The sequence below is a fragment of the Xenopus tropicalis genome, chromosome 2 (genome assembly GCF_000004195.4).
Source record: "Xenopus tropicalis strain Nigerian chromosome 2, UCB_Xtro_10.0, whole genome shotgun sequence".
Lineage (NCBI taxonomy): Eukaryota > Metazoa > Chordata > Amphibia > Anura > Pipidae > Xenopus > Xenopus tropicalis.
In genome coordinates, this window is record NC_030678.2 from 125,657,635 (window position 1) to 125,682,186 (window position 24,552).

The 24,552-nt window shown below is 35.6% G+C and overlaps 1 long non-coding RNA gene across 1 annotated transcript; it reads right to left on the reverse strand.

Annotated features, from left to right (window-relative positions):
* Nucleotides 1-17,102: 17,102 nt before the first annotated feature.
* Nucleotides 17,103-23,643, reverse strand: LOC101732680. Its single transcript, XR_001169980.2, has 2 exons — nt 20,783-23,643; nt 17,103-19,308 (listed from the first exon to the last, which is right to left on the reverse strand). It is a non-coding gene; the product is annotated as an uncharacterized LOC101732680 (long non-coding RNA).
* Nucleotides 23,644-24,552: the final 909 nt, after the last annotated feature.

Consider the following 24,552-nt stretch of genomic DNA (forward strand, 5'->3'; position numbering starts at 1 on the left):
AGCAAAGGCCCACTTGATGCTTCCATTGCTGCCCTCAATGTAGAGCATGTAGCTTTACACATAGGAACAATAAAAGCAAAATTAAGATCTATTTATTTTCCCTTGATATTGGTGTATGTTTACCCTTGATATTGGTTTGTGTGCCATACACCACACCATTCTTACTTATGTTGCAACATTCCCAGTGTCTTTATTGGCTTGTTCTGTTTACACAATAAAGAGAATTTAGGGAATCCTACTGTTGTGTTACACTTACCACTGCATAAGTGTGGCCTTGGCACTAGGTTTGTTGGGGAAACAGTTCCACATTCCAGAGTGGCACAGTAATAGGTACACAGAGAAGCATTTCCCAAGTGTATCTAATTTCAAACATGAATTTAAATTGCACTAAACATGGTTAGCATGAATCTACCAATAATGTGTAAAGGTAAGTTAAAAGCAGAACAAAGTGATGTTTCTGGTGCTTAAGTAGCACACAGAGTCAGTAGTAATATTGCACTTTATTCACACCTGGCAAGTAAGTAATTTTCTTTATAAAACTAAAATAGTTTTGCTCGGTAAATTCCTTTCTTATTATATTTTATTTCATATTTGGCTTACCTTTGTCACTTACTATATCACACAGTGTTTTCTTGACATAAAGCAAAGAATATTGTTCTTTAGACACAGTTCTATGAAGAGGACACTCTAGTAATTTAGTGCAGCATATTTTATTATGTTTTCTTGAGTATTGTATTAAAACAAAGGTTTATATTATATTTTCATATATATATATACTGTATACATGGATAGTTGTTGGTGTGCCACCTGCTCCCTTTACCGTGCAAGGCTGTGCATCTTTCAATGTCTGTTTCACTCATTAGGGCACTGATGTGGAAGTTGGTCAGCAGCTTTGAGCATTTGTCCTGATACATGGGGATTGTGCAATGGTTATGCGTAGGGCTTCTGAGCTTAAACAGTTCTAATCATTAAACTTTTCCAGTCCAACATCAGAACATCATACCTGCAAGGGTCTTGAAGATTCCTCTGTAGATATGGGAACAGTCATGCAGCTGTTTCATACTGTATTCAGGTTATCATCAAAACAGCCACTAAAAAGAATTGCTAATGCTTAAAAGAGTAGTATTAGATGTTGTTCATTTTTTAAAGTTGCGAAAAATGTACAGTATCTCTTTTTTTGCATGACAGTGTCATTTAATGAAATGGCTATGTCTCCTTACTTTCTCTCACAAAGCAGTTCTATCATACTTATTAGCTGAAATTTTAGTTATTTACCTTATTAAAAGCATTCACAGCCCAGTGCTCTGGGATATTTTCTGACTTCTGTTTTTTTTCTATCATTACAGAATTATAAACCCCACACAGCATTACTGAGCACAGTGAGAAGGCAAAAGCAAAGCAAACAATTCAACAGCAGATTTAAAATATGCAGTTTCATAAAACCTGGATATATTTAGTTACAGAAAGTTACCTGCTACTAATCTTAATATTTAGAAATTATTTTAAGGGTATTTGTGAGGTTGTTCCTGCTCAGAAATCTCTGCATGCCTTTTAGTCCATTATTATGGGCAGCAGTGGTTCCTGCATTTTATCTTGAAATTTACAGTTAAAACACAACAAAGATCTATGGATTTTGTTATTTCATGATTTAAACAAGGTAATGTGGAAATTAGGGCTACTCCATGTTTAATCCTTGCAAGGTGGATAATTATATTGCTAGCATACAACTCGCTGCCCCTTTGGTTGTGACTGGTTTGCCCTACACATAAGCAGGAGTCCATTATGCTGGTGTTATGTCTGTGCAGTGATAATCTAATTATCTGCCTCAGAAGGACATGGAAAGCGTGGTAAAGGTATAACAAAAACAATATTTTCTTGTGTAGCACAACTCCTGCTCATTGAATCAACCTAAACAGGGGGATATACTGCCCCTTTAAGATAAAGGGTAATGGCACATGCCATATTTTTTTATCTGCAGTAAATCTCCTCTAGCACTGACAATACCTGTGTATTGAATTAGTCTGAATCTCAAGCAGTAAAGGCGCCAGTTTTGTGTGATTACAAGATTCAAACCTTTCACCTCCAGAGGTTCAAACTGACTTTATTACAAAGGTATTTTAGGACATTTTATTGCCTGCATTGGAGGAGATTTAGCACAGGTGACAAAATGTCCCCTGTACCATTACCCTTTATGAGTTAAAGTGAAAAACCTGCCTGAGAAATACAATCCTTAGAAGTTATGAAGGTTTGATATTTCGTAGTTACATTTATTAAGTTTTGCCTAGGTTACCGTACATTGCAATGACGGGCTCGGAATCTGTCAAAACCAATGGGCTGTTGTGGTTCCTAAGCAGTCTTACTAGGTCCAGATATTCAATCATTTGCTCTTTCATGGACTAACTCATATTATTTATTACAAATTCAACTGTTTTACTGATGGCATTGACTGATTATAGTTAATGATGATGGATAATTTATAAATCCTACTAGCACAGCACTACTGTAAACATCAGGTAGTAGACTGTGACAGCTACCATTAGAAGAAGTAGGAATGCTAAAGGGATATGATATAGAGAATCTGCAATGATCCATTTTCCCAGCATTCTTTATCTCTACCCCACATCTGAAGGACTTAAAAATACCTGGTTAGGGTAATTGCCAATCTGATATTTTAGGAAATCTGCAGTGTATATTAGTGAAATTAGTGTGTTGAAAAAAGTCATGTTCATTTCAGTCCATAACGCATTTCATTTATGGTAGCAGTCGGACATCCAAGTTGAAATGGTTGACCAAATAGAGAAAACCTTAGATCTGGGCTGAGTAGAATTTAGAATAGAATTTTTTGTGTTTGGCCATTGGCGAATTTTGTCACAAAATGGTGAAAAAAATTGGCGCGAGACAAAAAAAAGTTGTGTGCATCAAAAAACAAAATGAAGCACATCAAAAAAAATTGTCATGCGTGTCAAAAAAAAATGTTGCCCGTGTCATTTTCTGCATCTTGTGAGTTTTTCGCTTTTTTGCAAATCTTTTCAAAGTTTCAGTGAAACAAACTGGGACAGATTTGCTTATCACTACATAGAAATGTATTAAGTGGCCAAGGGAGGAAGTATATAAAATATGCCTTGACCTAAGACTTTAGGTAGCCCCATGGAAAGATGTCAGGTGGGAGATGATTCTCCATTGTAATAGACACAAAATAGCAGTCTGTCTGTCTATCTATCTATCTATCTATCTATCTATCTATCTATCTATCTATCTATCTATCTATCTATCTATCACAAGGTTGACCTATTGGTATTATATATAATTTATATATCTCTGTAAAATGTATGTAATGTGATTGTTTAAATTAACACCCCTAAATAAAATGACTTAAATGTCCTAAGAGGGTCCATGCACAGGTAGGCATACCACTTTGTACTGAATGAAAGTGTGCCATCCCTCTCTGTGCTGCATGGAAGAGATATTTTTTTAGTATATTTATTCTGCACACCATAGCGAGGGTCCTATAAATACCTCAGATGTCAAAAAATACTATGAAAATGAGTATGGCACACTTAATAGATGGTAGCAAGATAACATGTGGCATACTATATGACTTCATGCAATGTCATATTCATTTTCCATGTTTGTTTTTGCTCGGGGCAACTACATAAGCTTCAGTAAAGTGGACAGTGCATCTCATATAAAGCAACCCTATAAATGTAAATGCAGCTTTAACCAGGAACCATTTCTGCAGCAAACATTATACCTTTATTATGCCTATAAATAGCAGGACTAGCAAGTACAGTGAGAAATAGAAAAAAAAGTACATTAGGTTCATTTTATGCCATAAGGGTTTTCAAAACTAAATGCAGTCTTCTTTCTAGAGCACTTTATGGTGCTTGCATGCATTGCTAAAATCATTTATTATGCTTATATGACAATGAAGTTAGTGTAAAGATAATGGCCACTATGTATCCACTTTACCCAAACATAATGGTATTTGAAATGTGCAGCACTTTGTATCCATGTTCTGGGAGATCTTTAAAGTTCAGTAACATTTATTTGCATTGGTTAATGTGACCTGGAAGCAGGGAGGAATGATTTAATGTATACAATATTATACCCATTTGTGCATTCCAAAGATTTTTTTTCATCCATTGTGACTGCATTTTCCTATTTGTTAGCATTACTTGGAACTATCAACCCATTTAAGAAGACAGAATATTTCATAGCAACAAATTATCATTACAACATTTTGTGGTTCGTTGAGAGGATGTGAATGCTATCCTTGATATTGTTTGGCCTCAGAAAAAATATACACAAAGAATTTAGAATCATATTTAAGTGAAATGCAGAAGTTTGCAGTGCCATATGGTAAATGTAGTTAAATTACTGTATATTTGTAAAGCACCTGAATACAAGTTAAATGGAATGTTCACCTTTATATTAACTCATACTGTCATAGATCAACCTTTTCTAAGCAACTTCTCACTTATTATTGTCATTTATATCATGCCTATTACCATTCTGCAGCAGAAAATTTAATTGTTAGGGTCAATGGCCCCAGCAAAAGAAGAAAACATTGGCTGTGATGGCTCAGTTTTATTTTAATTGTTTTTATTTATATAGGAAACCTTTTTAGTTTCAAAATAACATATAAACAACACAAAGCATATGACCATTATTTTATATACTTTACGTATATATCATTAGTACAGGTTGTCAGCCAAACCCAAATGATGAACATAAGTTTCTAAAAGAATTGGGATGTGCCTAAGTGGACACTTCTGTGTTCTTGTTCTAAATAAGAAGAACATTTGTCATTATCAGCTGTACTACTATTAGGCTCATTTAGGCATGGTTGCTGTGGCTCTTCATTCTTAGTGCCCCCTGCTTCAAGGCCTAGGTGCTTCAAATTTCGTCAAATATCTTTAGTGTGCCATGAAACTGGTGTGCTAGTGAGTCACTAACTGTAATCATGAGAATCCTAGATATTAGTTATTCTCACTTGTTCCCATGTGACACTCTAGTCTAGTCTAATCTGAACTGGGCATTGAGTTGGAAAATTTAACTCTTAGGGGCTGATTTACTTACCCACGAACGGGTCGAATGGAGTCCGATTGCGTTTTTTTCGTAATGATCGGTATTTTGCGATTTTTTCGTATGTTTTGCGATTTTTTCGGATTCTTTACGAATTTTTCGTTACCAATACGATTTTTGCGTAAAAACGCGAGTTTTCCTATCCATTACGAAAGTTGCGTAAAAAGTTGCGCATTTTTCGTAGCGTTAAAACTTACGCGAAAAATGCGCAACTTTTCGCGTAAGTTTTAACGCTACGAAAAATGCGCAACTTTTTACGCAACTTTCGTAATGGAACTTTTCCAATTCGGGTCGGATTCGTGGGTTAGTAAATCAGCCCCTTAGAATAGAGAGCATTAATATAAAAGAAAGGGGTTGTTTGAGAAACTTTGGAACTTTACTTTTGAGCAAACGTGTTGCGTTGGACCTTTTTCCCAACTGACTGGTTGCTTCTATTGCCTTCACTGTATTCTGGCTATGATAATGTATTCTCTTCAAAATCAATTGGTGATTTATTAATTTTTACTATATTGCTTTGTTTAATATTTGTACTGTAGTAATAAGTTTATTTGTCTTACAAATAAGGGTGTGAGCTTGTATTTTCCATATCCGGCATTTGGTACGACAAAACAGATGGCCATACTTCATGTTCCTTTAGAGTGAAGACACATGGAGCTACTAGTAGCAGCTACTTTTTCATGGCTACTAAATTCCAGAAACAAACTCATAGTTTAATTGATTAAACACATGTAGAGACAATTATCAGTAAGTGATCAGCATTGTCTATTTCTGTAGCCACGACAATTAGCCGCTACTAGTAGCTCCGTCTGTCTTCACCTTTTAAGTTCCTAAACCAAATCACATTAAAAATTTCTGGAAACTTATTGATGATGTCTTTTGTTTTGAAACCTTGACATGTACCCCTTCTTAACCCAGTCTTAAGGATTGTATATGATGAAACCCATTCCTATCCAAAACTGTACTGTAGCAGCAAAAAAAGATATTAGGTGTTAAAAATCTCTCATTATAAAGCATTGTTGTGTATTCATTTTCTTACTAGTTCTTTAAATTTGTATTATTATTATAGTTTTTAAAGTGCTCAGGTATTCTGCAACACTGTATAGGAAGAACTTGCACAGACAAAAACAAAACAATTACCAATATCAGGAGACATAAGGTCAGAGGGCCCTGCACCTGAGAGCCTACAATCTAGGGGGATTGATATTGTGGATGAATGTTTGCTCTTATTTTGACAGTATTGCTAGAATTACATGGGTTTTGTCCACTATGGACAATAGGCAGATTAGGTTATCCAGTTACTTACTTACTAGATGAAGCTCACATTAATGAAATGCTGTACCATTTATATTATAATAGAATACCGATGTTTGTAAATGTATATTTGGGCACATAGAAATGTCTATTATTGTATTTTAATTCTCGGAAACTATTACATAAATATTTTTGGTAACTAGAATATACATTTTCTAGGGCATATATTAAACTTAGCATAAAGGTATTGCATGATATGTATACAGATTAATGCTGTAGTTAGTTTTCTGAATATGAAGCTACATAATGCTTTATATTTCATATATATAAAGAAGAAAGTTTAGTTGTTTGCTTGGGTGTTTGAACACAATTTGACTGAGTGCAACTAAACTTCTCTGGAACCACCCTCTCATTCAATCGCATTTGGACATATACAACAAAATGTTTCATGGACTGGCTTCTCAAATATGAGGACAACAACCACTTCTTTTCTCAGATTTTAGCATTCCCAAGGGTGCAACCAAATTACACTAAAAGATAGAATGGCAAGTAAGTAGTGGGATACTAATAAAAAGCATCACCACAACGTGATTGTAAGGGCACTGTTCTCAGGTTGATGAACAGTTTTGGCTTTCTTTCACACATAGGGTTTTCACTAAGGCCAAAAAAAAATCACAATTTTTCAATAAATCAGCACTTGCATATAGTACTAATCAGTTTTGACATTACTCATTATGGATCAGTTTCTTAGATATGTATGCACTGTAACATGGCAGCCTACAGCTAGCTAAATAATTCTAGGACCCATACAACTCAGATAAGATTACTTATTTTTCCATCGTATTTTGAAATTTCACTTCAGTCTGTCACCCCCAGAATTCAACAGGATAGGTGTCTTCATTTTTACATTTTTACAGCCCTGGAAGCAGATGTAGGGTTTGTTTCTATGGCTGTAGCCATTATGTGGTGTGCAATTATTTAGCTATTGGGTTTCAGGTCAACAAGATTGGGATTTTTTACTTCAACCTGCCACACAGTCTGACTAGTTCACTGACTCAAAGCTTCTTTTATTCATTTCAGAATGTCATTCTGGTCTTATGTAATTACCCCAATGTTTTTATGAACAGTGAAAGGAAGGGCCAAATTAAACAGGTAAACCCCATATTACTTTATGATTACAAACATGATTAGCCTATAGCTATAATCCAAAATGTTATTAAAATTATGCATTTAATATATGGATAACTAGAATTTACAAAATGTAACCACAATTTTGAATAAAATGTGTCACCTGCATAACATAGGGTACCCTGTACCCAAAATATAGGGGGTTCAAATCTAGGGGCTTATAAATCTGATAGTGTTTCCTTTGCTAGGAGAGGGGGAGTAATAGGACAATACTAGAGGGTCACATGAATAAGGATTAACTTGAAGAAGACTAGATTTTTCATTTAGATACTCTAAAAGCATGACATAGTAAATGTGTCATGTATCCAGAGAACTGCATTGTGTGTAAAGGGGGCCATTCAGATCTGCACCGACCTCTACAAACAAGTGGATCATTCCACAATATGCCCCCTATATTAGGTTGATCCAATTGCTTGGCTCTGGGGCTGAATGATCGGATCACAATGATTTAATTTCTGTTTTGCATTGCTGTTGCAACCATCTAAGATATAAGGCAGTTATAGGCAATATGCTTGACATTATATTAGTTAAACCTTAGTCTTCAAACAATGCAGATTTTCCCATTAAATTGCCAAAGACAACTTGCACCATTTTTAGCAGTTCTTTTTGGCCAGGTAATTTAACAATCAGTGCTTATAAATGGGGAATCAGTTATATATTGTTGAAAATATAGTCAAAGGGAATAATGATACAAGGCTTTCTACTAACCCTAGTCAAAATGCAAGCATCTTAAAATAGCGTGTCCCTTTATCCTGTGGCACATATATGTATGTTGTAAAGCATGCTGCATAGAGCTTATAACATTTCAGTACTCCAGAATCCTCCCCCCCACTGATTTTGCTAAAAAAATAAATCTAGAGGAAACACAACCAGACGTGAGACACATTTCTAAGTAGATGACAGTGATGCACAGTTCAGAAAACAAAATTACCAGAATGAGGGGATGCAGTCTACATTGTAAGGCATAAGGCAATATTTCTCCAATCAACATGGAGCATTACTGCCAAGTCTGGTATGCCTACAAAGTTGTTTATATTTAAAAATACTAAATAGTGCAGAAGGGCTTAGTATGGATATAAAAGATTAAATAGTTGTTTGTTGTCATTGCTGAAGGGCATATGACCACCTTCCTTCCCACACATGTTGTTGCCCAAGAGAATTTAGTAACTTGCCCCCATGTCAGGATGTCAGCTACATGAGTGGCGGCATCAAATATGGGTATTTATTATAAGCACTACTGTTGAAAAAAAGTCTCCAAATCCACTGGAAAGTGAAAGATTTCTTTATAAACAATCCCATCCTTCGCCTTAAGCTGGCCATACACGCAACGATAATATCGTACGAAACCTCGTATCGTACGATATTCGGTGCGTGTATGGCAAGTCGGCGAGTCGACCAATATCGCAGGAGGCTGCTGATATCGGACGACTCGCCGATCGGCCAGGTTAAAAGATTTTGATCGGGTGCCATAGAAGGCGCCTGAGCAAAATCTGCCGTCAGGGCTGAATCGGCAGAAGGAGGTAGAAATCCTATTGTTTCTACCTCCTTATCTGCCGTTTCAGCCCTGAAGGTTAGTGGTGGATTTAACGATCTTTCGTGCGACTGATGGTCGCACGAAAGATCGCAAATCGCCACGTGTGTGGCCACCTTTAGTTCTTTTGTCTCAGAATTAATGATAAGGAGGAGATCATTATAAAGGGGTTTGCGCTATCGATATTCTATGATCAGCCATTATATTCTTACCACACTGAATTCTAGTTTGAAGTAAGCTGGACTTGCATAACCATAGAATTGCAAATTTACTTAGCAATTATTTAAAGAGATACTAATACAATTTTATTTCATATTGCTTTGAAATAATTTTCTTACATTTTAATACAATTTCCTTTACATTCTTAACATTTTACTTTTATGTCATTTGTGTGATCTTTTATGGGTTCGTCAAGAGTCTGAAAAGACCAGTTATGTTTCTATGATAGGGTTTTATATTAGAACACACAGCAAGAGCTTCGATTTTTGTTCTGAATTCTGTTGCTTGAAACACTCTGGCAGGTGCTAACAGGATGATATAGCAAGCAAAGAAAAGCTATCAAATGGCTGCAACGATACATAGGGCTCATTAGGTCAGTGACAGACCTTAGGGAACCCATGGCAGGCACAATGCCACTGAAGCATCCAGCTGCTGTGTTTTCACAGGCCTGGGATGGCTAAAAACAGGATGTGCTTAAAAAGATTCCTCCTGTGAAAAAAAATATAAAACTATGCAGAGAACAGAAAGTTTCAGTTTACAAAGCCCAGCTGCAATAGGATAGGATATGATAGGATACAAGCATGGTCTGGCAAGAAACACCCCCTAAGGTGCCATACTTGCTCAGCATGCCTGAGACTGAAACCAAAGGAAAGACATCATGCTATATACCCTGGCTTTGTAGGCCAAACTACCTGCTTTTTGTGCTATAGTTTTGATACCACAGAAAGGCAATGCATTATGATAAGAAACACTCTGGCCTGCAAGGTATTGGTGTATCACGGCTTACATGAGGCTAAAAATGCAAGTTGAGTCATTAACAGAGAAGATAAAGAAATAATGAACATTATACATCAACTCTTAGGGGCTGATTTACTAACCCACGAATCCAACCCGAATTGGAAAAGTTCCGACTTGAAAACAAACATTTTGTGACTTTTTCGTATTTGTTGCGATTTTTTCGGCTTCTTTACGAATTTTTCGTTACCAATACGATTTTTGCGTAAAAACGCGAGTTTTTCGTAGCCATTACGAAAGTTGCGTAAAAAGTTGCGCATTTTTCGTAGCGTTAAAACTTACGCGAAAAGTTGCGCATTTTTCGTAGCGTTAAAACTTAAAAGGTGCAAAGTTTTGCGTAAGTTTTAACGCTACGAAAAAAGCGCAACTTTTTGCGCAAGTTTTAACGCTACGAAAAATCGCCAGATTTTACGCAACTTTCGTAATGGCTACGAAAAACTCGCGTTTTTACGCAAAAATCGTATTGGTAACGAAAAATTCGTAAAGAAGCCGAAAAAATCGCAAAAAATACGAAAAAATCGCAAAATACCGATCATTACGAAAAAAACGCAATCGGACTCATTTCGACCCGTTCGTGGGTAAGTAAATCAGCCCCTTAATATTGCATTGAACCAAAGCAAAGGTGGAAAAAATAAGGGATAAGGGTTCATCTTGTCCTTTATTGTGAACAAAGAGTTGTACTTCTCACTTAGTCAGTGCTTCATACAGGAAAGACAAAAAGTTGGGTGCCATCTATAATTCTGCTTGCTTGTGCTTCACTTAGAATGGTCAGTCTGGAGAGCAGTAGGGGAGGCAAGGCCCTAGGGAGCCCTGTATTTACCAGATGCTTAAGGTAGCTATAGGCTATAGACAGTGCTGCTCCCCTACCTTGCATTGGCTTTAATCTGCACTGCAGAGTGCGGTAGCAGTTTTGATAGGGCTAGTCCAACCCATTATTACACAAGTCAAAAATACATCTTATAAAGAACTTATTAAGCTGAATAAAGTTTTTAGTAAAGTTTGATTTCCTGAATTTTTCCATGTTTTTTTTTTTTTGTTCAAATGCTGTATCTGCATTATTTGTATTGCTTTGCAGCCCGAGTTGTCATTTATTCATTTAATGAAAAGAGATGGTGAACAATTCAAGCCCATTTGTATAATAAGGCATTCTGTATGCAAATACAGCAACCAAGATGGAAAATATTGCAGGTAAATAAATACGGATTTGCAAGAAAAGATCAAAACTTTGAACCGGCATGTATCTGTATTTCCCTAATTGCAATCAAATGAACCTACTCACTATTGGGGCAAATGATTTTAGATTTGCTTTTTATTCCATTCAAACTCAGAATTATCACAAGCCACTGCGAGCTGAGACAATTTTCATTTGACTAAATTTATCAATTGTCCTACTGCAAAATAGCCAAAAAGTATGCTTATTAGCCGATGTCTCACCCAGCAAATTTATATCAACTTTATTTTCGTATTCAGCACATCTTCATTAGAAAATGCCTGCAGTTGGAAGGATTCAGGAACTTCTCAGATTGTAATCCTTCTAGGGATTCAGCACAAATGGGCTTTAAAGCTGTTCTGGTGGATATAGAACACTCTGAGATATTAATGTAATGATGTGACTTCATGCATATTTTGACAGGAAATTAAAAGGGGGTCTACAAAGTACTATAGTAAGAAAGGACTTGTGCGGGCATTTAGAATGTTGTACATGTTGTGTCTTTTAAATAATAGTAATGTTCCCTGCCATGTAGCTCTAGAAACCATTGCAAATAAGTATTGTGCCTGCAAATTCAAAAACATATAGAGGTTTCTAATACATTTAAAGGAGAAGGAAAGGTGAAAACTAAGTAAGCTTTATCAGAAAGGTCTATGTAAATATAGCCATAAGCACATTGAGTCCTCTATCAAAAGAAACACAGGATTTCTTATCTCCTGTTTTGTATACATGTTCTTCGTTATTAGACTTCCTCTCTCAGAAAAGTCCTTAATTCCCGTGACAGTTCTCTCCTCTCTCCCCTCTCCTGCTCCCCCCTCCCACAAGAAGGCTAACAACTCCCTCCCCCTTCCTTAGGAATGTGTGATCTGAGCTACAAAGGCTAGAGTTATACAGCAGGAAGCTATGAAGACCAAGCTAAAATGGCAGCTGCAATCTTAAGCAAACAGAGAATGCTTCTTGGGCTCTTAACTCAAGTATGGTAATGCTTTCTGCAGAATAAATATAGTGTTCTAGGTGGCACTAATGTGGCAGTAAAATGCCAAAATGACTTTCCGTCTCCTTTTAGGGCAGATTTATCAAAATGTGTATTTAGAGCTTAATACATAAAAACTCACCCATGTACTATTCATTCCTAGAAGCATATGGGTATCAATGGGTAAAAGTTACAATTCACTACTTGATAAATACACTTCTTAAAATCCCATAGCAAAGAATAGAATGTGGGTGAGTTTGTATGTATTAAGCTCTAAACTTACAGAACTTCTAACAATAGAGGGCCCCTCTAAAGCAGGAGAGATAGCAGGCTTAATCCTGTTAAATAAACTTTGCAATGAAATCTTTCTATTTGTGTTTGTATGGGGGGGGGGGTCATGGCTTAAAACCCTCATTGTTAATAGATTTTTTTTAGGTCTTCCCATTCATGGTTGACCTACCTCCTAGTAATTTCCGAAATGTCTTTAGTCCCACACTCATTTAAATTTTAATGTAGTCTCTCTACTGTCTCATGTAAGGGTAATGTCACAAGCTGTGGTTTCTCAGCAGGTTTGCTGGCAGAAAGGTTCCTGGAACGTACCATTCCACTTCCAATAACTATAATGGAGACTGCTGTAACAGAAGGTTTATCAGGACAATAAATAATGTATTGCAGCTTAGACATTAGCCTAGATCTTTATTTCTAGTGTAAGGTAGCATAAGGCAGGACTTGCTCTTTTTAAGGTGTTTTCCATTTACTTGGATCTTTTAATGTTGTATTCTTTGCATTGCAATGGTGTGCGATTAGTCACAGCAACTTGTATAGAGACCTATGGTGGGTAAGTCACTGCAATTAGTTGTTGCGACCTACTTTTTAAAAAGTCATGGCGATCAATTGCCCTGTGTGTCTTAGCCCTCAAATAGGTCTGTTAAAGGCACCAGCATCAAGTAAACGTCATATAAATCTAGGACAATGGTTTAAACTCCATTTTGAAGTTTAAAACATTTTCACAGCTCCCATTAGCCCATAACAAAGTTACAAAGATATGATATTGTACTGTTATATCAGTCATTTATCAATTTTTCCAATATTTCCAAATGGCTGGTAAGAATTCATCCCAAATTTAAACATAATCGACCCCTAGATTTGTTTCAGCACTATGTAGAAAAGTAAATAGTCATTCTGCCCCAACCTCAACTCACCAAGCCACTGCTCCGGCAACCATACAGTTGGATCTACGATATCTAACCCGCAGGCTTCCAGCAATTGTTAAAGTATTGTTTTCATCTCTCATCAGTCTTGAACTGTCAGCGGGATTATGCCAGTTACAGTACAAGAGCAGCTGGTGGTCCACCAGGTCCATCACTGATTTGAGTACTAGAACATCAAACAGATATTATACAATTCAGTAATATACAACTTTAACTTTTACCAAGGACATGTTCTGTCCAAGGGCAATTGCTCTCTTTTCCTTTCTTCCAGATCAGCTTGGGTGGTTGGTTTTATTGCAGTGTGTTTATCTTTACTAAGGGCCACTGCCTCAGGCCTTTATAAGAGCAGGTAACTCCACTTAATTGTGCCTGCTGATTGTGCATGACCTGCCTGTGTTTTATGTAACATTATAGTCTCCTTTATATTCTTACTGTATATTAAGTATTCATTTTCCTTTCTGTTATTGGAAAAGTGACCAACCAGCTGTTTTTTTTTTTAATTCTATGAAATAAATATTGAGAGCAAGTCTGGAGAACTTAGAGGTTCACTATCAAAGTCTGCCAAACTGGAGCAACATTTGTATTTTTTTTTTTTAAAGGAGTAAAAAATCAATGGCTTTCAGTGGGGAATTTTTTCTTTAATAAGCATGGTGCCTTTCATGTTCCAGTTTGCCCGAGATTTGCAGCCATGAGATTCTGATGAATGGACCCCCTAATGACTGTATTTTTTCTCTCTGTGCTCTATGGGGAGCTTGTCCGGGATTCGAAGAATGTGTTGCGGATGAACTTTCAGCAAACTGACACAGATTGGAAGAGATGTTTGTGTGTGTGCGTATATTGTGCATTCTAATCTTCAATGGCATAATTTAGCTATGCAGTACATTCACCATATAGAAATTCTCTCTAAAATCTATTTGAAATGCATGGTATTGATCCTAAAAGTTAAAAAAAGAGGAAAAACAAAATTATGCGTTTTTTTTTTTACCCTTAAGCCTTGCCAATTTTTCATCTAGGGAAATCATAATACAGTTGCTTATATTATATCTTTCCTTACATAATTTCCATTTCGATTTTTTTAAATAGGTATCCTCAAATCTATAAAATAGCATAGTGTAATTTATTTTAATATAAATGTTTATTTATAAATTCCAGTGTATCATTAAAATGATAAAAAGGTATTGGGCCATGAGAAACTTGCCTAACACTGAATGCTATTTGACATATACAACCAGTTTTCAGTATATGGATTAATCAAGCTCCTTGCTTTTTCTATATATATCTTGATATTTAATTTGTATTCTAATTCCATAAGGAATCAATAGTATAAGTACCGTAGCTCCATTGGTAGCTCAGCTGGAATAATTAGGTTCTAATAATCCTATAATCTGCTCTCCAAGCAGACACAATAGCTTGCTACTTTGACTTGAAGTGAAATGAATGCTGCTAACAGGGCCATCATGTTGTGGCAACAAAGGAGGTTCACTTAATTATGAAAGACACTCCATAACAATTTGCCTTCATTATTATACAAGGCTGATACACAGAAATATCCTAGAAGTGGCCAGGCAATGCTGTGAGCAGTTGCTGTAGAAAAAAAATAAACAGACCAAAAGATATATTTGAAAAAATTGCATTTGTAAAATAACAAAGGAAGAAGGAAGTTTCCATTAGCAGATGCCAAAGTGGAGCTAAAGTGCTGTTAGGGAGAGGGCAAAGTATATAAGAGAAAGTCCTGTTTAGACAGATAAGGTGATAATGTTTTTATTATTGTGTCTTAATAGGAAACACAATTGAGTAATTTATAAAACAGTTTTGCATGAAATTTCTTCTTTGATTTTTTTTTACTGAATTTTACACAGAATTAAGAATCAGCAGCCATAAAGCTATTTTAGCCTTAATAGTTGCATGAATGAGCACAGCAGGGCAAAGTGGCCAATAATGCAATTTGTCTGACATGGACGGACTAATAGTAACTCCCAACTCTATAGTCGCTCCTGTGCCAAGGCAGGTCTTCAATACATGGCACTTATGGATATGTAACCTTTTTAGTCTTTAAACTTGAACTCTCACTTAATGGGAGATTGTTGTGACTTCAAAATAACATGGGTCTTTTGCATTGTTAGTAAATAAGAGAAAATTGTTTTAACACAGTCCATATTCACAGAACATGTAGTAATGATTTACTATACACGATTTGTGCCCTTATGTTTATGTTAATGGTAGCATGCATGTTGGAATTATGAATCTGCAGGATGTGGCAGTCAAACACATTCATTTTCTATGGGTGTCAGTATTCAGGGCAGCTTAGCAGCAGCTTTGAGCTCTCATGCCTATCCGAATCCCTAATCCCCAATGTAAACTTGATTATTAACCCCTTAAATTACAAACTGTTAGAGGAGGTTCATATAAGGAAACTATTTTAACTTATACTTACCTCTGGAATACCTCTGGAACCTGTATGCACAGAAATAATTCTTACCAAGCCTCTAAATACAAGCAAAAGTGACCCACAAAATGCCATACAAAAATGATCCAATAATGATATTTGGTATCCAGAAATGATATTTTCCAATCTTTCAGCACTGATGCATGACTTACAAATTAGTACTTTAAATGATTTGTTCATAGGGAATACTGGATAAAGAAATAATCAAGAATTTAAGCTCAATATGTCACAGTTGTTTGTGTAAATCACAAAATGGAATAGAAGAGTTATTTCTATAATGTAATAAAGTTGAAATACCTAAAAAAACACACAGCATATCTTGCAATTTATATGGTTAGTATATAAATCTATCTATCTATCTATCTATCTATCTATCTATCTATCTATCTATCTCTATCTATCTCTATCTATATCTATCTATTTATCATCTATCTATCTATCTATCTATCTATCTATCTCTATCTATCTATCTATCTCTATCTATCTATCTATCTATCATCTATCTATATCTATCTATAGTTTCTCTGTCTGTCCGTCTCTCTAGTTATCTTTTATGTCTATTCTTTCCGATGTCTGGCTATTGCACTAGGAATTGATAGTAGCCTAATAAACACAATCTTTAAAGAAACACTGTGATTTTAGTTTTGTTTATGAAATATATACATTTGTTCTATAAGACAAATATAATAGAAAATGCAATAAAAAATAACATTACGAAGGTTTTTGTATGTACTATTTTCTGCATTATCTATACTTATTATTAATATATATTTTGTTAGTTGTTAATATTCAAAGAAAAAAATATTCTCCAACCAATGTTACCTTCTCCTAACTTAAATGAAAGATTAAGTTTAAAGTGTATATTTATATTTCTTTGGCAAAGGCTAAAGAAGTTTCTAATTAAGCAAAATCCTTAGCTAAAATAAATTGCCCTCAAAAGCGTTACAATGAAATGAAAGAGTCAACTATGTGCATCACTCAGTGGATTTGAGGCGATATAATTTGCCAGAGTAATGAATAATACTTTGCCACACGTTACAACAGCACTCTCATTATTTCCAGACATACCATTGACAAGCGTTGAATTCTGATTATGCAAATGATCAATTATTGTTGAAGAAAGAAAATCCTCTATAATTTAATAATTAAATATTGCCTTAAAAACAGGCCAGGATACAATTACCAAACAAATGCACATTTTAATGTCTTGTTTCTTTTATTCAGTATGAAAAAGTCCCAAACAGGAATAAAAACGCTTACTAAGATGGAAAAAAACATCATAATTATACAGATTGAGCATATTGCCCGAGCTGCGCCATAAATTACATTATTCCATTATAATGTAAAAATGCTTATTTTAGGAAAGGCAGAGAAAACTAAAAAATACTGCACTTGCAAAAAAAATCCTAAGTTCTGCTGTAAACGCTTTAATCATAAGCATTAAAGAGTAGTCCTTCAGAGAATCACAGGCTACACACTGAAGTATACATTTTTCTAGTCGCTTCTGGTGCTGCTAGCTATTTTTCACATAGGGCTGACGCTGATGTGAAGTGACATTTGCACCTGTTGTCACCATCTTCTGGTAATTAGCATAGTGCCCTAAGTAGCAGCAAGGCCATCACATCCAAACACAAGCCATTAACATATTGCAGCTGTCATCAGTGGGGAAAGCTAATGGAACTGGTGGATTTGCAGCACACAACTGCATACCTTGGCTTCTCTGGCAGAACTCTCCCTATTGGGTCATTGGGGATGAGAAAAAGAAATGCACGCAGCAGTCAGTGAAGAGTAAAAAAAAAAAATACATTTTACTAAAGGTTTACTTTCATGTATTATGCATGCCCTTCAAGGTCAAGGCTTCCTCACTTATAACATTTTCATGAGATATCAAAGCAAAATGAGGAAAAAAAATGTAATTAAATGAAACTTATTTGGAAAACATATTTTTTGTGCAAAAAGCATAAATCAGTTGTACTTCATATACTGCTCAATGACTTCTTATACATGCCAGGCAATTGTTTGAGAATGTTTTACTATCCCTAGAAATCTTGCAAAATACGAGAACAAATAATAATTGATTATTTACTATAATAACATCATGTATTCAGAAATCTACTGAAATCTTTCTAACAGATACCAAAGTGCAGGGCTACAAATGGTGTTACAAAAAGGAAGAGACTTGCCGATTTGCAGGATATTTGTATGAATATACAGCACAGGCATTAATATCTTTCAGAACAGCTTATAGAAGCACGTTTGCTATAAATACGAATATGCAGAATAAGGCGCATAAATGTACTCCCATTATAACAGTCGTAACATTCTAGTTTAGAATGACAGAATACAGATTGTGGTACTGTGAGATAAAATACTTTAAAATGCATGGGAACACCAGCTTTCCATTTAGAAAAGGTTAAGTTCCCCTAAGCTATGAAAGAAAACACCATCTGAACACCCAGAAAAGCAGTAAACATTGGAGGCAAGTGACAGAAATTGATCTTTCTTTTCTTTGCCTGTCATGTCTCCAAATTTTATTTCTACCATTGCTAGAATACCCTGAAAGATAAAATGTACAAGCAGGACTATGGCCTGAGGGCTGTGGTACCTGATTCACTGACTTTTTCTTCAATTAGTGGTCCTCCCTGCCTGATTGTAGGAGACATATTTATAACAAGGGGCTCTGAGGGCTGCAAGATATTGATTAGCAATAATGTGAAGTCAAATCTTAATAAAAGAGCATTGTGATCAAAAGGTCTTCATTGGAGACAGGCTGCACTCCATGTCAAGGGTCTTACAATTCTGATATGATGCTGGAAGATTGTCTGAAACTCTTGGCCTTTACTGCTAAAGGTTTTCTTGATGGAAAGGTGGAGGGGACTTTCTGTAAAGGTGATGCTTCATAATTGACAGGTGCTTGTTCAATTGCCTTTATCTCAGATCAGTCTCTATGCAAAGAAAGCTAAAAAAAAAATGCACACAATAATACTGTAATGTTTTGAAATGTTTACCTTGACATTACTGTGTCTGCAGCACAAAACATTCACAGTAAGCAGGAAAATATAGTAGAAGTAACAAGAACAATTCCCCAAAAAAAGTGTTTGCAGGGTCCTGGGTCAACGCAATTTTGAATTGTATACTTTATAGCAAATTGGTCATTTCCAAGTAGCTGCAAGATAAGGTAACTGATATCTACCACACCCATTCACTTCCTTCCTCCAAATTTTGTTTCCTAATAATTGTCTTTAACGGTGTAGGGGTATTAGTAAGGTGCTATACTGTATGTTATACCTTCAACAATAATGCAGTTTATCAGGCTACAGTCTCTGGTCTCATAGTCTGTTCCACTCTTCCCTTTGGAATGCTATCCACTGTAGTCTTCAGCATTTCAGTTGCTGCTACCTGTAGCAATAGAAACGTAGAGTTTGTTACGGCAAATATAAATAAATAAATAACACATTTTTAATTTAGGTTTAATTTTTATGAACCTTTTTTCTACTCGTTTTCATGATTTTGGAGGATGCAAAACTAGATAGGGCCCTTGCACCTACCACAGATTTAGGAAACTTTCAATCAAGCAAGTTCCAGGTGACCCCTGGCAAAGCTGGCAGGTGTTCCCAAACAATCCCCATTTACCTGCAGAAGTGTCCAGAATACATGAAAACATATGAACATACTACAGGCATAAAAAATGCCAGTATTACATTCTTCCAGATAACAATAAATCATACAACCAGCTAACCAACACACTATACTTCTAATGGACTTTGTTAAGGTACAATTCCAGGAAATACATTGTAGATAATAAAAAATTGTAACCATTATCCACAAGCTGTAACAATACATACAGTAGTTTGAAAGATGTCTACACCTACAATTGGTTGTGCACAATGGTGAGACCACTATTAAGAACAGTAGGAGGTACTACAACCACAAGGAGAATTCGCTTGCCTTTATTAGTACTCTCTAACTTCCATTTTAATAGTGGACTTAAACCATTAAATATGTGATGCAATTGTCTCTTAAAAGCAAGATGGATGGTGCCTCTCATTCCATTCCTTACTCTGACAGAACCCAACGTCCAGTCAGAGGCAGCTTTTAACAGTCCGGACCTTCTAGGTTAAGGTTACTGGTACGTGCTCAGTGATTGGATAATTGCATTGCAGAGTTTGATCTTGGTAGGAATCACAGTTATCATGAAAGAACAGTGTAGAGGTTAGTGCAGTGGCTCATAAAACCACTCTAAAGAAAAGATCTGTCTCCTCTATCAGTCTAAGAAAAGCTTGCGAGGGGAGGATGCCTCAAACTCCCAACAGAAGAATTTTATTAAATAAGTGAATACTTAAGTGTTTATTCCATACTGATTTTAACATATAATAAAATGTGTATTAGTATTCGTTTTTGTTCAAACAGTTAAAATTAGCCTAAATATTCAGCACATCTTCACAAAATAGAAATATATAATCTAACATTTTCTGCTTGTATCATGCTGAGACATTAGTACAAGGGAGAATTTATGGATGAAGAATAGTAGCTTTATTGCATGAAAACATAAAACATGTAGGATATTAGAATAAGATGACAATATAAATTTTACTATCTACTTTCCTGCAATTGCTGGAATCCACCTTATAATAACTACCAATATTTTGCTACTGGGAAGGCAGTAAAGAGCCCTTGGATGAAACTGGAATAAAATGGAAAAGAATAGCATGTTTTAATTGTACATATGTACTGTACATGTTCAGGTCCCATTGGTTGTGGTATGTGAAAGTATGAAAAACATTAAAAGATCAGAGCTCTAGTAGACTTTTTAGAGGGAAAAATACAGGTTTAGGTGAGGAGAGATACTGCATATGAAGACATTGCAACACACCTTTCTTTGTTGTTTGCATTATCACCAACATCTCGTGGTCTGTATTCTGCTCAGCCACTAGATTTTAGAAACTAGGAAAAAGGAAGAACAGACGATGTAAGTTTTGCAGGAGCGGTGAAAACTCTGGCAGTTATTTCTACCCTTACGCAGCATACTATTTAGGTGTGTTTGTTGTTGTTTGTAGCACTGGTTGTCTCAATATCCACCATTGGCAGTAGATTGTTTTTCACTGGAATACTGTATAAGGGAAATGCCTGCAACCCTGGTCCTGAGATTATCTACCAAATGTTTATTTTCTGTCCTAGATATTCTTAAATATACCAACATTTTCCTCTATTTGTACTCATTGTATGAGCTAAAGAGGGTGCAAGATAAAACTGGACATTCGAGTAGGGCTTAAACTGAAAATGTTTACAACCACTGCTTTAGGATCCATTGCTCTTGTTGCTACCTACTATTTGAACCTATTAGCAAGGTTACAGATATGTTAAATCATTGTTGCATAAATCACAGCTTCAGAGAATAGTTTTCATTCCTTTGTTAAGTTATTTTCTCTGTATCTTGCCTAATATTATTGCCCGGAGTCCTCCACCATTAGAGAGCTTTTCTCCAATAGATATCTCCATGTAAATTATTTTATTGTTAAAGAAACCTCATATGAAAATTCCTACACATAAAACCAATTTAAAAAAGGTAAGTTTCACTATATAGATCCATATCTACCATAATGCTTTCACATTCTTTCTCATGGAAAAAAATTACCCTAATGGGTATTTTTTTGGTAATCTTGGAAGCTGCTACAAATAAAAAGTTCCTGCTGGGAAAAGGTTAACATTATTTAAGTACTGAGGAGTTTCACTGCCTCTTCCAAAGTCCTTTTTATATCCTTTGGGATGAATGATGTTACAGAATGCAACCAAACAACATTTGCTACTGAGCCTAAAGCAGTTGAGCCCATCTCAGTTTCTCTCATAGTTTTTGTAACCTGGAAATCAAAACAAGAGAAGGGAGAGCAAATAAACTCCATATACTGGCAAAAATGTAATCAAATATATTTTTTCTTGATAGATCTTGAGGATAGAATAAAGTTCCATTAACCCCTGCAGAATATGAGTTAGAACACTATAAAGTTTTGCTTTTGGACAGGTAGCTTGTGCTGGATGTTGTTTAGACTCTGAATCTTTTCTCTAGTGGTTTTGCATTCTGTAGAGACAGCTGTAAAATTTGCTGCTGCTGTTGTTCTGAGAAGAAAGGTTGAGCTGTTGTACATTTGCCTCCATCCAAAGCTTTTCTTTTTTACTCATTTAAACTGATATTGTATAATGTGTATTGCATTTAAACTGATATTGTAGAAGAGCCTGGAACTAGGGAGATACAGAAAGACCGGTTTATCACATATTTATCTGCTCCAAAGATACAGAACCCTCAGTAACGCTGAACATATATTAGTAAAGTGCATAGTGTGTTAGTGTACCCATGTTCTAATTATATAGAGACACATAAATAGAACAGATCAAGTGAAAATAAATAGGTGGAGACAAGATTAATCTAGAAGGGCTGCTCTAATTGCTTTGTATTTATATGCAATCTGTTTGCAATCAGTACGGCCAAGTAACTTGCATTTATTAGAAATGTCCACATTTTATAAAATGGTCTTATACTCTTGTAATAGGAAGTGATGAGCAAATTTTTTCACTAGGTTTTGCAGCGATTAAACACCTCTAGATTTGTATTGTGCAATGTAAAAAAAGTCATGATGGATTGGGAAAAGTTGCAGTGAAAAAACACCCATTGACTTTAATGCACTTCACAGACTTTCACCAATTTTCAAACTGTTTGGTGAAGCGAAACAGGAAAGATTCGCCCATGTCTACTTCAGTATGGGAAAATACAGAATTTAACTCATGTGCTTCAAAGCGAAGAACCTTCGCTGCAACATGGTTGTTTTGCCACTAACATGTTCTAATTAATTGATATAGTAATCTAATAAATGTAATTTGTCTTATTATTTTACATTATTATTCATTTTGTTTGTATTACCTGAAAAAGGCCTCTGTGCATCTGAATGCTAACTAACATGTTCTATTAGCTTGACTCATACTTTTGAAAAAGCAAGGATTTGTGATAGACTGATGGACTGTCATTTTTCAATTTTAACAGAAACAAATGACTAAACCTTACTCCTAAGGCAATTGTACATTGACTAGAGAATTATCTGGAGTCTGTCGTGTGGTTTCTTCAATCCTAATAAATGGTTTCTATGTTATACCATCCATGGGGGATTGTCAAGAATTTTCAATGTGTTTTCAAGCCTGTGAACATGGAGGACTTCCATTCAGTATTCCTCTGGGCATTCAAACAGAATCTAGAAGACAGGTATTAGTATGCTCCTGGGTTATCTGAAGAGAAAGCACATATTTGTTTTGGTGAAAAAATATAGAGGGGAAAACACACAGAGTTTGTCAAATCACAAATGCTGAGGTAAAAATATTGGAATTTATTTAAATGAAAAAAAGGGAAATGTTAATGTATGATATCACTAGAAGCAGTGAGTTACAGGATATGATGTATCTGGTCTTAAATTAAAAATAAAACTTGTTAATTTAGTGAAAATACATAGCATTGTTGTTACCATACTTAGAATTATTCACTAATTGAAAATGCTGATAAGTTGAAAACATTTGCAAACAATAAGAATTGTTCTTTTCCTGGGTACACTCAGCACAGAGACGGATTTTGATAGTTAATTCTGTCAGAATGCCATATCCAGCCTTCCTTTTTCTGTCTATTAGTCCACCTATAGTAAGGATAAGAATATATGTTTTAATCCCAGTGGTCTTAGCAATAGACAAGGAGGACCAACTGCTGCTGTATACCTTAGAACAGGGGCCCCCAACCTTTTCTACTCATGAGCCACAGTCAAATGTAAAGACCTGGAGAGCAACACAAGAATCATAAAAGTTCATGGAGGTGCCAAATAAGGGCTAAGATTGGCTATTAGGCAGCCTCTATGCACACTATCAGCTTACTGGAGGCTTTATTTGGCAGTAAATCTTGTTTTTATTCACCCAAAACTTGCCACCAATTCAGGAATTCAAAAATAACTACCTGGTTTGGGGGCACTGAGAGCAACATCCAAGGGCTTGGTGAGCAACATGTTGCTCACGAGCCATTGGTTGGGATCACTGCCTTAGAAAAAGAATATACCGGTAATTCAAAAATATATATGACCTTTTTGATTTTGGAGTATCATGCCCCTCTAAACTAAGCCATATCATATTGAAGGAGAAGTTCAAAATAAAAAGCCTTTGAGTGATATAATGCCAAAGTTTGTTCCAGGTCTAACAACATTTAGGGAGCACATTTACAAACAATCGTAAAGGAAACCCTTCATGTTAATGAGCTCATGCAGAGGTTTGGGTAAAAATATTGTGTTAGTTTAGGATTTTTACCTGAGCAGGCTTTCTTAATTAGGAAACATTTGGCAGCTTTTAGGTTCCTTAACTCAAGTGGGGTTTGCTCAAGCAAACATAAATCTGGTCCTTAGTATGCAGACAAGTAAATGCTACCTGATGATTGATTGCTATTGGCAAGTAGCTGAAGCAAACTGCAGACGTTATTGCATTACCTCTTGGTAACTTAGTGTTTTTTTGTTTATATTACTAAAATGTATGTATTAATATTGTGTACTGCAGATATTTCCATTTCTGCTCTTTTAATTTTCCACTCTTTAAAGGAGAAGGAAAGTCATTTTGGCATTTTACTGCCAA